The sequence below is a fragment of the Manis javanica genome, chromosome 10, assembly GCF_040802235.1.
Source record: "Manis javanica isolate MJ-LG chromosome 10, MJ_LKY, whole genome shotgun sequence".
Classification (NCBI taxonomy): Eukaryota; Metazoa; Chordata; class Mammalia; order Pholidota; family Manidae; genus Manis; species Manis javanica.
The window spans coordinates 56,923,284-56,939,661 of NC_133165.1; the positions used below are offsets into that span (position 1 = coordinate 56,923,284).

A 16,378-nucleotide genomic window follows, 5' to 3' on the forward strand; every position below is an offset into this window, starting at 1 on the left:
CAGTCACGTTTACTTAAAAAGAGGCTGGGCGGTGGAGGGGGACAAGTCATGTCTCAGTTATTCAGATCCTCTTTGAGCAAGAGGGACACTTCTGTGATGATCTGGGGGGTCTCTGAGCAAAGGGCACGACAGGGGGCTGAGCTGGGAGTGGGGGAGGGTCTCCCTTACTGTCGGAACCACGGAGCTTATGCGGGGGCCGAGGGAAGAGAGACGGGCGGGTGTCAGCCCCAGAGGCCAGATCTCTGCCAGGTGGAGAGGCTATCCTCACGCCCTACCCCCAATTTCCAGTGTGTCTCCCAGATCCTGGGGCTGCGAAGAGCAAGAAAGTGACATTCGAGTGGGTAGGAGGAAGCACAACTTTATTTCTTGGCCTGAAGGTGGGTTGGTATTCGGGGGAGATCTTGGGAACAGACGTCCTTCCAATTTCAAGCCCGGAGCTTCGGGTGGGGGGGCTCCAGGCATCGCAAGGGAGGTCAGAGGCCGCCAAGGGGTGGTGAGGAGGCGCGGGGGGGTGGCGCGTCCTGGCGGTGCTCCTCCTCCTCCAGTTCGCTCGTGGGGGGGCAGACAGAGCGATGGAAATCGGAAGGAGGGCTAAACGCGCCCGCCGGTGCTGTCCCTGAGTGTGCCCGAAAGGGACAAGGCGATCGGGCGCGAGTCCGAATCTGAACTAGAGGTGTCCCTGTTCGGGCACCCCGGAACCCCAGCCGAGGGATCCCTCGAGCGCATCTGGAGGGATCCCGCCCGCGCCCCGCGAGGGAGGCCCAGCCTGGCTCCCTCCTCCGGGCCACGGGGGTACTGGAAGCGGGGGATCTCCCCCTCCCCCGCCCCCCCAGTCTGGAGAACCCCAGGCTCTGTCCTCACAGGTCGAGGCTGACGTCGCCGCCGCATTTCTAGGAATGCCCCTATCCGCTGACTATATTTGGCGAGGGTTTCTAGGAAGGCGGCCTCCGCCCCGGCCCCCGCCCCAGCCCCCACCGGGCCGGCGGCGCGCTGGCCCTCCAGGTTCCGGCCCTCGCTCCCGGGCCGGGGAGGAGCCGCCCGCCGCCCGGGCCGCCGCCGCCGCCACCGCCTCCCCAGCGCCGCCAACCCGGGCCGGCCCAGCCCCCGCCCCGGGCCGGCCATAGGGCGTGGGGGGGCGGGGGAGGGGACCGGGGGCGCGGCCTTGTGGCGGCGGCGGCCCGCGGAGGCCGGGTGCAGCCCCGTCGGCTCCGCGCTCCCGGCACGGAAGGGTTTTCTGCGCCCCACGCCCATCACTGGGATCTTGCCTGGGAGGGTGGGAGCTTTTTTCTGGAAGTCCCCCCCACCCCGCCACCTCCGCGGTGAAGGATTTGAGGCTGGGCTCCAATCGAGGCGGAGGCTGCAGGGCCTGCGGGCGCCCCCCGCCCCGCGCACGCCTCCCCGGAGCCCTGAAAGGCGCAGCCCCGGGGACCCTGCACCCCCGGAGGAGGCAGCGGCGGTGAGTCTCCCCCTCCTCCCGGCGCGGCACCTCACGCCGGGCCGCGGCAGGTGGGTGCCCAGGCCCCCGGGGCTGAGGGGGGTGCGGGGCTGCCGCCCGGGGGTCGGGTGGGGACGCGAGCCGGGAGGGGGCAGCGAGGGCTGCTTGCGGCTCTCCCGGGACCTGGCGAGACTAGAGGGACTAGAGGCTCGTCTTGGCTGCGATCCGCCGCTGCTGCCGCCCCCATAGGCGGCGGGGCTGGGCTCCCCCCGCAGCCGCCTCCCTGGCTCCCGAGATGGGCGTGTTAGGCGAGGAGGTGAGATCGGGGCGAGGCAGCCCCCCACCTCCCTAATGCCGAGGCTTGGGAATTAATGGGTGGTTTGCAAGGCAGCCACCCCGCCCCCACCCCGGAAAGCCCGTTCGGGAAACTGTCTCGCTGCGTGACCCCGATATCAATGCCATGCGGATAGCAGGCCGCCCGCGTCCGCCGCGCCCCGCCACTCCACGTGCGCCCGGGCCGCGCTGGCAGGGGCCGGGGGGCCTGCGCCAGCTCCCGGGGGCCGGGCCCTGGAGACGCCCGGAAAGGCGGCGGAGGACGGTCCCCAGAGAGTTGTCACCTCCCTGAAGTAAAGTTGGCTGCCTCCTCCCTCCCTCCGAGAAGGCGGCGGCCATAGTACGTTAGCTCCTTGCTTCTACTGGGCAGGAGAGAAAAAAAAACTAGGTTCCGGGGTGTGGATCAGGGTGTCAGGGCCCGGGACCACACCGAGTTGCTCTGGCAAAAGTTCGGGTGAACAGAAAAGACATTTTGATTTGGGGTTAGGGGAGTGGCCTTTCTGCTTTCTCCTGCTTCCAGTCCCCACCGTGGGGAGCGTTGGAATGCGCGGCGCAGATCCTCTGAGGACACATCCATATTTATAATTTATTTTTAGGAGAAGTTGTGAAAAAGGGAGGGGGCTTAAAATGAGGAGGCAAGGTATGTGTAGAGGGGGATGGCCTTTCCAGAACCCAGAGGCTAATTGAGCTATTAAGGTGGAAATCATTTCCCCCAATCGGGGCAAGCAGCAAATTTGACTTTAATGAGAGACAATTAAGGACATAAATAACCAAACTTTAGCTGGATGTGGAGAGGGTGGCGAGTTCCGAGGCACCTCAGGAGCTCCTTTTGCGCTTTGCTAAGGGACATTTTGGGCGCCCAGCGTCTTACCTGGGAAGCTTTCAGGCCCAACTGTGAAGCTGAGGTCAAGAAAGAGAAAAGATACCCTAATGGGGCAGTCAAATAATGCCCCCTTGTCAGTACCGGGACCCCGGCTTTTCGGTGAGATGAGCTGACATTCCTGCAGGAAAACCCAGTAATGATTCCTTTAATTATCTAGGATTCTCCAAAATCCACCCTCAGAGGCAGTCTGCCCCAGTGCTGTGAGCGTGGAAGGGAACACACTTTCTGCAGAAGGTTTTAGAGGCTGTGGTCCCAGAATCGGGGTTTTGAGGGCAAGATGAGTTTATGTTTTATCCAACTGGCCCACAAAGTCCCGCTTTTGGGGTCATTCCAAACAGCGAGGGATTCAGGCCTGGGCAGCCCCCGTAGAGTGAGGGCAGAGAGCCAACACCCTGAGCTGCCTGCTGCAAAGCGGGTTGGAGGAGAGGGGGGAGGTTTGCTGCTCTTGGTAAAAGTGAAAGGCTACTGGGGGGACATTCCTCTATGTGCGCGTGTGTGTGCATGCGTATGTGCGTGTGTCTGTCTTCAGTTTGTTGAACCTGTTGTTTTCAAGGGCCTCTTTCCTTGGGAGGTCAGAGATGAGAAGGCAGAAAGTACAATATTTGTTGCTGGGTGGTTTAATGAGACGTTTTAGTGGGCAGGGAATGAGTGGCACATGGGTCCCCACAACGCATTTCACACACCCCCAAATCCAAAGCTGCTGAAATAGAGAATCACCATTACATGTGTCTTTACATCTGTCTGTTTGCTTCCACACGGAAATGCAGTATTTCTCTGCCACTTGCGCTAAGTCATTTTATGAGAAACTCGAGATAGTATGTGTTCACAGGGAACTCTTAAGACAAGGGTGTGGGGGTACAAACCTCCCAGAACCACACACCTTATTAATGGTATTAATTTATACACATACACCTCTGCCCTCCAGTTGTACCCTATGTAGACAACCACATACCTTAAGTTTATTTACATGCAAACCTGGATTTCAATAAAATGTTCACAGCAGAGAATAGCCAAATGAGGTGTACCTGAAAAAGTTGCAAACACAAAGTTCTTGAAAGAAGATTTCTGTGTTGAATAGACCTGACACATGTACACACAGATGACATCTGCACTCCCAGGGCCCTGGCAAAAACATCTTTACTTCCAGATTCTTACTCTTTGTTATGGGACACGATGAAACAGCACGATTTTCAGGAGCCCACAATTTCAGCGTAGCTCGGCAATGGGAATTTGTCATGTTGTGAGCTAAATTGTTTGTGCTTTGCTGAATCGTCATCCCCCTATAGCACCAGAGAGCCGACTGTCAGAACCTATTTGCTTTGCTAAATAAGGATATCTCGCCAAATTAGCCTTTAATGATACTTGCACAAATAGGGTGTGTTACGTGAATTAACGAGGTCAGAACACAGAATGGTATGCCAAGATACTGAGCTATAATCAAGACGATGAAGCTGTATGTTAAATTACTGAATTATTAAGTGTGGCAAATCAGACAGAATTTAGGGCTGAATGGGAAGTGGGTCCTGGTTGAACATGAGCACTCACAACAGTGCAGTCCTTGCTTACACAGCCCTCTGAAACCGTGCATGTAATTATGAAACCATTTAGCCAACATGCCCCCGCTCCACCCCGAGCCTGGAAACAGGCAGAGTAGTATGGTGAAGAGATTATAAATCAGTACTTTGCAGTGAGAAGTCGTCATTAATTCGGCCAAGAATCACAGCTTCTTTTCATATTTTTACCACCACCTTCCCCTTCCCCCCATAAGGAAAAAAAAAATTGAAAGTGTAACTGCTGAATACACTGAATACATTTGTCTTTTCTCCTTTTGCCTCTCTGTGTGAAATTTCATTAAGCAGTTGCTATTTTTCCCCCGCGAAGAAGTGTGGCTTTAGAAAAAAAAAAAAAAGCAACTTCGAATTTAGTTCTTAGCAATCGCACAGGGAAAAAAAGTCTCAATAAAAAGGAATATGATAAAGCTCGGGGTAAAATATCAAAGGCTGGGCTGCAATGAAACTAATACTTCCTTAAAAATAAAACACACATTTATGACTCAAACCAATGAAAGTTGGAAAAATCCCTACAAGGGAACATTCCTATTTTGTACTTCCCTATATACACGCCACCTTATATTAAGAACAGAAAGAAGATTCTTGCCAGATAAACTTACAGCTTCCTAGTAGACCAGCTCACCCTCTTTTAATTGGGATTGTAGAGTAAGTACAGCTACCTGAGGCAGCAGAAATTAGTCTGATGAAAGTTAAGGCAAACTCAGTCCTTAGAATCAATTGCCAGAAGTATATACAAAGAAAAAAACATTGTTGATCAACGTTCACTTAAGCTGGAATTTTCTTCCTTGCCCAGCATCCCAAACTTGGGAACATGTAAAGGCCTTTTTGCTTCTTATATTTGCAACAAAGTGGAAAAAAAACAAAACACAAAACTAAAACACCGACACAAACATGGTATAAACCATGCCTAGACTTTTCAGGCCCAGGCAGTTCAGGCAAAAGGGGGAATGTGAAAGAGAGTTTCCAAGGAGTTGATTTGTGGGTCCCTCTGCCACCCCAATCCCCCCAGCTGTCCTTGTGGCCTCTTTTCGGAGCAGCCAGGGATCAGATACTGCTTCCTCAGTGTCCTCAGAGGGCATGTGCAAATATTTACAAAGCCTCGGTTTCTGATTTTTACACCATCTTCCTTATATAAAATATCTGAGTTTAAGGAACCTCAAAGCAAATTTGTTTCTCAGTGTCCCTGTATGGCTGCACCACTACATAAAAGAGACACACACCTAGAAAATTAAAACTGATGTTGGGGGTCATAAGACAGCCATTTTAAAAATGCATTAGGAAGATGGGGACAAATTTAGCTTTTTGAGGATTTGGCTTTGGCAGGGAGGGAGGAGCTGGCTTGAACCTTAAGTTAGATGTGCAGTGTGGTGCAAAGGTTTTTCTCAGAGGTGTGCAGAAAACTAGGCTCTCTCGTTGGAATCATGCGTGAGATCGGTGCCCAGGCCTGTTGGCCTCTCTGTGCAAGACAGCCTGGACTACTGCCAGCCACGCCTGAAAGTGGTTTGAGAGGCACCACTGGGGCCCCAGACAGGTGTCGGGGCGGGTGGGGGGGAGGGTATCTTCTGGGACCTAGCCTGCAGCATTCCTTACCTGGAAGAGGGGTGTTTCGCTCCTGAAGACAGCCTCCCTAGAGACAGGCGAGGGCAGAAGCCTGCTCTGCAAAGAACGGCCTCCCAAATGCTCATAAGGGAAACAGGAGGTTTCCCTGCAGATTTGAGTCTAGAAGGTTCAGGAACGGAGCTGGGCTTTGGGGGCAACAGGACTGCGGTCCTTCCATGCGGGGTAATCTGAGGGGGCATGGCGCCAGGCTGCAGCGGGCACACACCCCCAGGTTCCTGTGCAAGCCGCGGAAGCCTACCTTTGCTCCCATCCCCTCCAGCCATGGGCCTCCCACCCCCCGGGGAGCCGAGCCCTTGTTTCATCCGGCAGAGAGGAAAACCTGAGCCAGAGTGGCAGCCTTCAGTGGGAGAAGGCTTTAGAGGGCCATCAGAGGGCCAGCTGGGCAGATGAAGGGGCCAACATAGAGTCACCCCAGGGGTCTGCCAAGAAAGACCTGGGTGGGCATTCTGGGGCAAAACATGCAGGAAAGCAGCTTGCTCAGCCTTGGCAATGGAGTGCCCCCTCTGGGGGAAATCCCACCAGCCTGACCTAGCCAATCCCACGGGTCTCCCATTTGGCCTCAGTAACTGGACTCCAGGCCACCAAAAGGCCTCGTGGGTTCCTGACTGCATCTTAGAATGGCATTACAAGGTCCAGATCGAGCACTCATAGGTGGTGCCATATTTAGCCTCAGGTTCAACCAGAGAATATTTTAGGTGCTGCTTGAAAGAAAGAGCTGGGCTGCAGGCTGTCACATGGGGAGTGTAGAATCACTCCTGCCCAGGCCTGGCCAAGGAAGCTGGGTGCTTACTGGCACAGATGCCCAGAGTCCCTGCCAGAGCTCTGGGGCCACACGACAGGTGCCAAGGAGCCAGCTAGCGCCCAGGTAGTGGATTCTGTGTTGGGAAGGCTTTGCACCCCATTTTCATTTTGATGGCGATAAGACCACTTCCATTCACAGAACTCACAGAGGCTGTTTTCAGCTCCCCTCTTCTCTAGATGGCCCAGTGTGATATGCCAGCCTGCTGAGTGAGCAGCCTCTTCCTCCTCCTTGGGTGTCAGCAACTCTGGCGGGGCTAACCCTTTCAAGTCCCCGGGGTTGCTAGCTGGCATGGGGACTTTCACCTTCAGAGACCTTGAATGCCACATGTCCCCACCAGTGCTGCTGAACTCCTCAATTCTCAGTCATTAGTGGTGGGACCTGAGAAGTGATTTTCCCTCTTACGCCTCATCAGCGGTAAGCATCTGCCTCCCTGCCTAAGCCTTTGACCTTCAGTTGGTTATACAGCTGTGGAAACAGCTGCCCCCTTTCCAGATATTTTCATTGGGGTTTCCAAGTTGACTAACTTTCCCCCATTCCAGAGGAGATATTGATGGAATTCGTGATTCATTAGATCGGTAATTAGAGTGGAATAATCATTTGGGGTCTTGGGGAAATCCTCAGGCCACTGCAAGTCCCCAAGGGCTAGGGAGCCATCCTTATAACCTGCTTTGAGATTCCAGATCCTGGTTTCCTGGGCACAGCAGAGGCGTGTCTGTATTGAAGCCACTGCACAGAGACACATTTACCCAATTATCAGCCAATGAAAGTCAGGCCTGTCAGGAGCCTGGGTGGGGCCGCCGGACACCGTGAAAGCTTTGGCTTGTTGCAAGTTTGCTCTTAACTTCATACATTTTTTCCTTTTTAGTTTTGGCTCTTGGTGCTCGGAGAGCCACCACTTCCTGCCCAGCTGGCTCGTTACCGCAGGGAAAATGAGGGACTTTTGGGGGCAGATGTGTTTCCATTCTACTATCATAATGCCCCTAAAAATCCTTATTGCTCTTGCAGTATTCCTCGGGGGTCCCTGGGCTGGCTGGGAAGACAGCGGCTCGGAGTGCCTCCAACAGCTAAAAGAAGTGAGAAACATGTTCCCCCCATTTACCCAGGATGTTCTCCTCCAGTCCCTGGGAGATCTCCCTGCCCAGTGCTCAGAACTGGTGACCACTGTGAAAAATAAAGACACCATCCACAGACACTATGCTTTTTGCCCTCCAGGGGCCGAATGTTAGAAACAGGGCAACTGTGGCTAGTGGCAGCCTTTGTTCTGGGGGCTGTCGGGCGAGGTGGGAAAGTGGATAAGAACAAGTGTTACCTGTTTGACAGGCGAATTCCACCCCAGCCTGGCCTTACCAGTGGAGCCTCTGGGATCTTCTCCTTGGCAGGGGGCCCTGGGCAGTCCTAGATTGCTCGCCAGTTCCCCAAGACAGGCCACTTTCCCATTCTCTGCCTCAGTTTCCCCTTCTGACAAGGGGCGGACATCATGCCAAGCTCTGGCCTCAAAGGGTTCTTGGGTGTACCCAGTGTGATAATGAGCTCAAGGCATAATATACAGGCTGTGAGGGTGCCTTGGAAATGGGGAAGTTAAAGAGTTAAACATAGAAAGTTCTAGTACTAATATTTACTGATACACCTAATATGCTGAGATAGTCGAGACAGGTGGGGGGACTGCAGCCCAGCAACAAGCATGGGTTCTGGAATCAGCCCGTCCAAACTCTGTGACTCTTTTGCTGTGACACCCCAGGCAAGTGACTCAACCTCTCTGGGCCTCTATTGCCTCATGCATGAAACCCACATTTTGAATTAGAAGTTTCCTAAGTCTGGTATGCATATCTACTCAGTGATTTAAGTGGTACCTGACTAAAGATGTAAGCTAGTCTCATACAGCTAATTTCTATTTATAGCAAGTGGTTGGTTTTCAGTTTAGGGGAGGGATAGAAGGGCCCTTTTGTTACATCAGTTTGTTAGTAAAAAAAAAGGGGTAAGTTGCTTGGAAGAAAAATATGAAGCAAAGGATAGTATAGATGGCCTGAGGAAGGAGCAGACATCAAGGTGGTAGTTTGTAAAGTTTCAAACTTGGGGTGCTCCCCACTGCACGGGGGAGGCATTGAAGGGGTGCCCGAGGGCCCAGCCCCGCTCCTGGCAGGCTGCAGACTTGGGTCCCCTTAACTTTAAGAATTCTTATTTGTCTACAGGATTTTCTGCACCCAGAAAGTCAGTGGGCAGAGGGGTGGGTTGCCAACTCAAATCTCTAGATGGCTCCATGTGACAACCTGGTGTCACATCTTCCCTTCTGAGGAGGACCACCCCCCTTCCCTGCTCACCACCACCAGTGAGACCCCTCAGTTCTTCACCCCTACACCCACTCATAGCTCTGATTAGTTTTTATTTTAAGATGATGATGACCCAGCACCCTCCTTTCTGAGTCTCAGTTTTCTCTGTGAAATGGGGAGAATAAAAACCCTCTCTCCCACAGCAGAGGGAAGATCAAGGGTTTAGAGGGCTCAATTGGGCAGCTATGATGGTTCACAAACAGGCCACCAGCTCAGAGGGCAGTGTGCACCCACAGCCCTGCGACAGATGGGGGCCACAGTAGTGCCCTCGGCCAGGAGGCACGCTGCCTCGACAGGCCACCCTGTGCCAGGTCCAGGCACCAGATCCCTGCCTCCCCCCCCAGGATAGTAGCTCTACAGGGGAACAGCAGGCACTGGGTCCCAGCCAGCAAGGGCGGACTCTGGTTTCACTTTCTGCTGTGTCATGGGGTGCGGGGTGGCACTGGGGCCTGGCTGGCCAGCTGGGGCGAGTACTGAGAGCCTGGTGGACAGCTGCCACTTGGCTGCCAGAGCACAACCACTGCCCCCGCCCTGCAACCTGCCAGGAGGGGGGCTGCTGGGCCCTTGGGCACCCCTTCAATACCTCCCCCATGCAGTGGGGAGCACTCCAAGTAAGAAAAACCAGGAGCAGGTGAGATCATTTCTTTAGCTGTGGGGTCTCCCGAATAACAAGTTCATAAGCCACGCTGTCCTAAGGTTCCACGGACTGCAGCTGTTGATTCTGGATCCGAGTGCCCTGGCTGGATGCCTGCTGCCTGCTTCCTGCCTCCCTTCCCTGGGCACATATCTGCTAAAGGCCTACTGTGCGCCAAGCACCCAGCCAGGTGCCACAGACACAGTGGGGAGAAGACATTCCTAGCCTCCTGGGCCTCCAAGCTGAGTCAGGGGAGATGGGGGAAAGAATAGGCAAAAAGAATGAATCCCGTGTTATGGGGAAGGTTGCACGCTGTAAGCTTGGTGGCAGCAACTCGGAGAAGGGGCGTGTACACGTGTGTGTGTGTGCACATGTGTGTGTCGGTATTGTGCCAACTCCTGGGACATACAGGTAAGACCTCAGACCAGAGGCCGCAGGTCCCCTGTTTGAGTCTGGATTTTTCCAGTGACCAGTGTGTGACCTCAGGCAAGGTCCCCCTCCTCTTTGGGCCTCAGGTTCCCCATCTGTAGGTGCTAGAATAAATAATAGTACCTACTCCTTTGGGCATTGGTGAGGATGAACTCAACAAATGTCCCCAAAGAATTCAGAACAGTGCCTGGCATTGACTGTGTGCTATATAAGTCTTAGCTCTTATCTGAGAATAATACATGTGCGCTATTCTTACAGGATGAAAGGCAGCAGTCACAGTAGGCTGAGAACATCAGTATTACTGCTGAGTCCATCTTCCTGCTAAGCACCTTACAAGCCTCACCTCACTTAATAGCCACAGCCAACCCTCAGGCGGGCCTCAACGTGTCCTGTTCCAATGAGGAAGTGGAGACTTATGCCGGTGAAGACATACGACCAGGGGTACCCAGCTGGAAAGGGGTTTGAGCCCAGGTGCAGGGCTGGCTTCACTGTCTTGGGTCCTGCACTTGGTTTAATGTTCTGTTGTCATCTGGAAATTCTTAGTACTTCTGGAAGAAGGGGGCCCCGCCCCAGGTTTTCATTTTGCCAATCATGGAGCCGGTCCTGCCCACATCTGACTTCCCCCAGAGCTGTCACTCTTATCTCCTAACTTCCAGATGTCATATAGCCAGGTCCAGGGTAGTTTCTCAGTTCATCCTTACAATGTTTAGTGTGGGACTGAAATCCTGAGGAGAGTATGAAGACTTAACTACCAGGCAGAATGGCCCAAATGCCTACTCATTTGTCTGGTCCCCCTGTGAGAAGGCAGGGACCATGTATCACTCACTGCTGTACTCCCAGAGCCTAGTGTGTATTAGCTGCTCAGTTAATAGTTGTGAAATGAGGCCAGTGAATAGGAGGCTGTTATGTCTCTGGAACCAGACCTATTTCAGTGACAACTTCCAGGAAAGCAGGTCGTCCATGCGGTGGTGTCAGCCCAGCAGGCTTCTGGAGAGCCCCTTCAGGGGGTGGAGATGCAGGTCCCTTTCCTCCCACTGCCCCAAATCTGCGTGCCAACACCCTGTAGCAGATTACTGTTTAAGCGGTTCTGGTGAGCTCAGGGACAAGTATTTAAAGCCATGCGGACCTGGGTTCCAGGGCGCCTCCTACTGGGGAAGATGCAGGGGTCAGCCAAGAGGATCCTGGGGTTAGTTAGCTCTGGGGGGCTCAGGTCCCAGGCAGTGTCAGGGAGCAGTTTCCTGGACTGTTAGAGGAGAAGGCTTGGATTTTTGGATTTTGTATTTTTTTCCCTCTGAAATTATAGTTCTTTTACTGTCTCAAAGCTCCAAGTTATAAATATTACTAAGAAGCAAAGAATCTTTCAAAAGCCATTGAGATATTTGTAACAATACAAGTGTATACGTTTGTACACTTTTTGCCAACTGTTTTCACCACATTATCTCCATTGCTTCAGAAAATCCTGTGAAGTGGGAATTCTCCTCATTTTCTAAATAACTACCAACACACACTGAATGCTTTATATGTACTAAGCACTTTACACATATGAAGTCATTTTAGTTGCCCAGCAACATGTGAGGGAAGAACTGTTATCTCTGTTTTACGGATGAGGAAATAGGCTTAGAGAATGGAATTGACATGTCCAAGGTCACACACCCAGCATGTCTTGAGCTGGGGTTCAAGCCCTGACTCTTCCTTCTCAGGGACCAGCACACTTTCCTTCTATAGGGCCAGATACTGAATATTTCAGGCTTTGCAGGTCACATGGTCTCTGTTGCAGCTCTCCTAATCATAACAAGAAACCAGCCCTAGACAACTTGGAAACGAACAGAAGTGTCTGTATGCACAAAATTAGGATGTGGGCTGAATTTGGCCCATAGGCTATAGCTTGCCCACCCCTGTTCCAGACCCAGAAACCTACCTTCCAGTTAGGAAGAACTTGGTCATGACAATGCTCTTCTCCACCTCTCTCCCTACCTAAACAAAGTTACTTTTTAGACCAGAGCTCACTGGCTCTGGAGATACTGAATTAACCCCTCTCTCCTTGAGGGAATTCTGAATCCCTTGGAGTTTACAACTATTAGGAATTGTCAGTGACTGCCAGAACAGAGCACAGTGGGGATTTTAAAATTCGTGAGCAAGTGCAGGGAGAAAGTGGAGGAGACGAGTGGGGATGGCTTTTTTTTTTTAGCAGCTTCATTGAGATATTCTCTTATCATACAATTCACCCATTTAAAGTATGCTATATTCAGAGTTCTGCATCCGCCATCACAATTATAGAACATTTCCATAGCCTCAAAAAGAAATGCCCTTTTCTAACAATCAGTGGCCAGCTCTCCCCACCCCAATCCTAACGTTAATCTATTTTCTCCATAGAGTTATCTGTTCTGGACATTTCATGTAAATGGAATAACATGGTATGTGAGCCTTTGTGAATTGCTCCTCTCACTCAGCATTATGTTCTCAAGGTTCATCCATGCTGTAGGCCTCTCCGAACTTCATTCCTTTCTATGGCTGAATAACATCCACAATTTATTTACCCGTTCATCATCACTTGATGGACATTTGGGTGGTGTATACTTTTTGATCATTATGAAAATAATTCACCTGTCAACATTCACGTGTAAGTTTTTATGGAGATCTGTGTTTTCATCTTTCTTGGGTATATACCTAGAAATGGACTCCTGGGTCATATGCCACACCACGTTTAACACGGAGAAATCACCAGAGGCACATCTTATATATTGCCTTTTTCACCTTTGTATTATGAAAATTTCCCACCATACTGAAAGTAGAGAAAGTTCTGTAACAAGCAGCCCATATGCATCATCCAGGCTAAACAATTACCAACCTTTGCCAGTCTTAATTCATCCTGCTTTCCCTCCTCCTCCACTTTTTTCCCTCCAAGTGTGTTTCCCACTGAGCGGTTTGAGCCTATTCAAACACTGCCCTTTATATTGTTAACTGGGCCAAGAGGTCAACATTTTCTTTTGTCCCAAACCCTCAAAGTCTCCTACATCCACATCTGTGTGTGGATGGAATTTGGTGAGAATGAAGGAATTGATTGGGACAGAGGCTAACATGGGTCAGTGTGAGGTGGGAAAGGAACAGCTCCTGAGTGAAGCAGGACTGGCTACATAATTTGCAAGGTGAAAATGTGCCCTTTGTCCAAAAATTACTAAGAAGTTCAAGACAACAGCAGAGCATTAAACCAAGCATAGGCCCTGTGCAGCTCACAGGTCACATGACCAAGTGACCAGCAAAAGGGCACCCAAGCAGAACTAATTCGTGGGACATAAGAATTTAGAGCCTTGGTGCCTAGGAGAGGCATAAGCACCCTTCACCCAACCCCTGGAAGGTTCCAAGCACAGTTGGGTCTCCCTCCTGGGAGACAGCGGCATGTGGGGCAGGGTTCAAGCCCATTATATGTGAATCTTCAAAAACAAGCTGACCTCAGCTGACATGTGAATTAAAAGTACTTTTTGAAAAATGACCATTTGTCTTAAGCCTTCCTCCCTCAGAACCTGCAGCTGCATTCTTCCATCACACCATTTTGTCTTGGACTGCCAGCGTACTCTGCTTTCACAGCAAATGACAGAGCTGCGGTCTTCAGAGCAGAGGCCCACTGGGTGGCAAACCACCCAGGACAGTGGCGGGACCAGGGGTGCCCATTAGAGGCAGGTGGTCATGGCCGACACCGGCAACCAGTCACGGCGCCCAACCGCTCCCAGCTCAGAGTTCCACTGTCCTTCTCAAGGATAATCGCCACTAAGTGAACCCTATTTCCTGTGCTTATTTAGCCGCTCAACCCAAGAATTCATCGTCTTTAGACACCCAGAGATGCAGAGCTCCCAACGAGGTGCTTACAGCACCGGAATCTTCAGGAAGGGTGGGCAGCAGGGTGGCAGGGCGGGACAGGAGGGACGAGGGAGACTCGTCAAGGTGGGAACAGGTAAGGACCTTGGGCTCCTCCTGTTCTCTGTGGGATGTTCAGGGAGTGAAGAAACGTCATTCATTCAATTATCTGAGCACCTGCCGTGTATAAGGCGCTGCCTACTGGGCGTAAGCAACATGGTAATTAAGACCCGGCAGTTCCTACCCCTTGGGGCAAGAGAGGCAATCATAAACCAAAGATTTAAAAAACCTCTAATGTGATAAAAATAACAAATGACAATAGCAAAACAACAGGTCTGAGTAAATCTTGCTGGCAGCTTCTGGGCTGGTAGACCACAAAGTGGATCTTAGAGCAAAGTCCAACTCAGGATAGAGGCAAGTCTCAGCAGAATGGATGTAGATGCGGCACAGCCAAGAGAAGTCTCCAGAGGCGGTAGGTAGCTGGGTTCTAGCTGCTTTTTTTTCTTCTCGAACTTTCTCCCCCACTTCCCGCAACAGACCTGACACCCAGCGTGAAGATGGTCAATGATCGCTGCTCACAACACCCGTCCCTCAGCTGATGAGGCCAGGCATCGGCACATGACCAAGGCTGACCCACCACAGTAACCCACTTCTGCACTGGGCCACAGTGATTGGTTCAGGAGGGGTCATGTGGCCCAACCAGGCCCAATCCAGGATTGTCCTAACTGGAGCTGGTGGGAAGGTTTCTTCTCCCCTCTTCTCCAGCGTCCAGAGCCAGCTGTGGCTCCAGAGAGTGAGATCTCTAAGCAGAGGGAGGGAGACACCAGGGACCGGGTAGGGTAGGGAACAGGAGAGAGACCCACCAGGCAGTCAGACCCCAGAGCCTTACAGGCCCCAGATTCAAGCGCAGCTCGGCCTTTCCCTTTCCGGTCTCAGCCACCCGAGTAATGAGGCCCCCCATACCAACCCTTTTATGTTAATCGGATCAACTCAGGTTCCTGTGCAGCCCAGAGCCTCCCAAATCAGGATTTTGCTGTTATAACGTATATACATTTTGGCATGTATCCAAGTACGTTCATAGGATACCTTCCTAGAAGTGGAGTTTCTTGGGCAGAGGATATATGCCTTTTTAATTTCTGTAGCTATTTCCCAGTGCAGAAAGTATCATCCATTCATGCCCATCGACAACGCACGTGTGAGGGTGCCTATTTCCAGCACCCTCACACACCCTTGCAAGAATGCAGTGTGTCGGGGAAGCAGATCCCAAATGAGGTAAGGGGACTTTCCATGTGCATCTGGGTTGGGGTGGACATGGCCTCTGAGGTTGTCCCTTGTCACTTTGGGAAGCAATATGCCATTCAGAGGCCTGGTTGGTTTGGGTTTTATAAACAAAGACAGTTTGGGGAGGGGAGCCAGAACCCTGTCGTGAGAAGCGTTGTACGACTCAGTATTTATTTCTTTGGTTCGGTTAGAACTTAAATATGGTCAAAACATATTCTTCTTTTAATTTACACAAACAAATATGTTCCCAGGCTGACACCTCCAGTGCCAAGTTTCTAGGGGAAATGAAATTCTACAGTGAGATCATAAACCAGTAGGGAGACGATGAGAATGGAAAAGCCTCTACAAGTTAGCTTTCCACATCCAGAACTGGCTGCTGAGAGGTGTCTCTTTCTGTTTTAGTTGCAGATAAACCTGCCAATAATTTTAGCAAATGAAATGTGGAACGCATAAAGGCCAGAGGATGGAAAAACGCTCCAGTTTTGATGAAAGAAGGTCTGCTCAGCTTGGAATCCTTCCTCCTGCTAGCCAGGAGATGCAAAGATATATCCAGAGAGGGGCTGATGAATTGAGGGAAAAGAAACGAGGCCAATGTGAGTCGCCTTTCAAGAGCTGTGCTAATATAAAACCAAACGACTTGAAATTGTTCCAAGAGGGGATTAAAGCAACATGTTATTTTGAGTGATTGCTTAATTTATTGAGCTGCCGCTAGATCTGTAATGAAATACAGCCCTTGCAACTGATAACCTCCTGCTGCTATTGAACTTCTAACAATTAAGGAATATTTTCCAAGGGTTTCTCTGGGAAAGGCTTAGAATTTCTAGTCTCTCTGTTGGGGTGCTTCTGAGCACTCATTTTCCAGGCAAGCTGCTTTTTTGTTTTTAAAGAGTGAAACTCTGACGTTAATAAGGAAAATAAGCAGCATTTTATTGGAGGCCTGGCACATTACCAGGTGCTCAGTATACATGATCTCCAATCCTGACAATAGCCCAATTGAGAAGTAACTCTTATTTGTCCCTTAATTTATAGATATGAGGCTCCTAGAGGTTAAGTAGTTTTCCAGGGTGGCGCTGTCCAAGACAGTAGCTGCTGGCCACTTGTAAATTAGTTAATAGCTTAAAAATAAAAAATTCACTGCCTAGATTGTACCGACAACTAGTTCAAGTGCCCACTAACCACATGTAGTCAGTGGGTACCACATTGGGCAGCAC

At 51.2% G+C, this 16,378-nt stretch overlaps 1 long non-coding RNA gene across 2 annotated transcripts; it reads left to right on the forward strand.

Moving 5' to 3' along the window:
* The first annotated feature begins 1,326 nt into the window (after positions 1-1,326).
* LOC118967291 (uncharacterized) lies at positions 1,327-15,848 on the forward strand. 2 transcript variants are annotated; one of them, XR_005054206.2, is made up of 2 exons: positions 1,327-1,456; positions 10,293-15,848. It is a non-coding gene; the product is annotated as an uncharacterized lncRNA (long non-coding RNA). The 2 variants fall into 2 exon arrangements; XR_012122308.1 differs by having other exon boundaries at positions 1,388-1,506.
* The last annotated feature ends 530 nt before the right edge of the window (positions 15,849-16,378 follow it).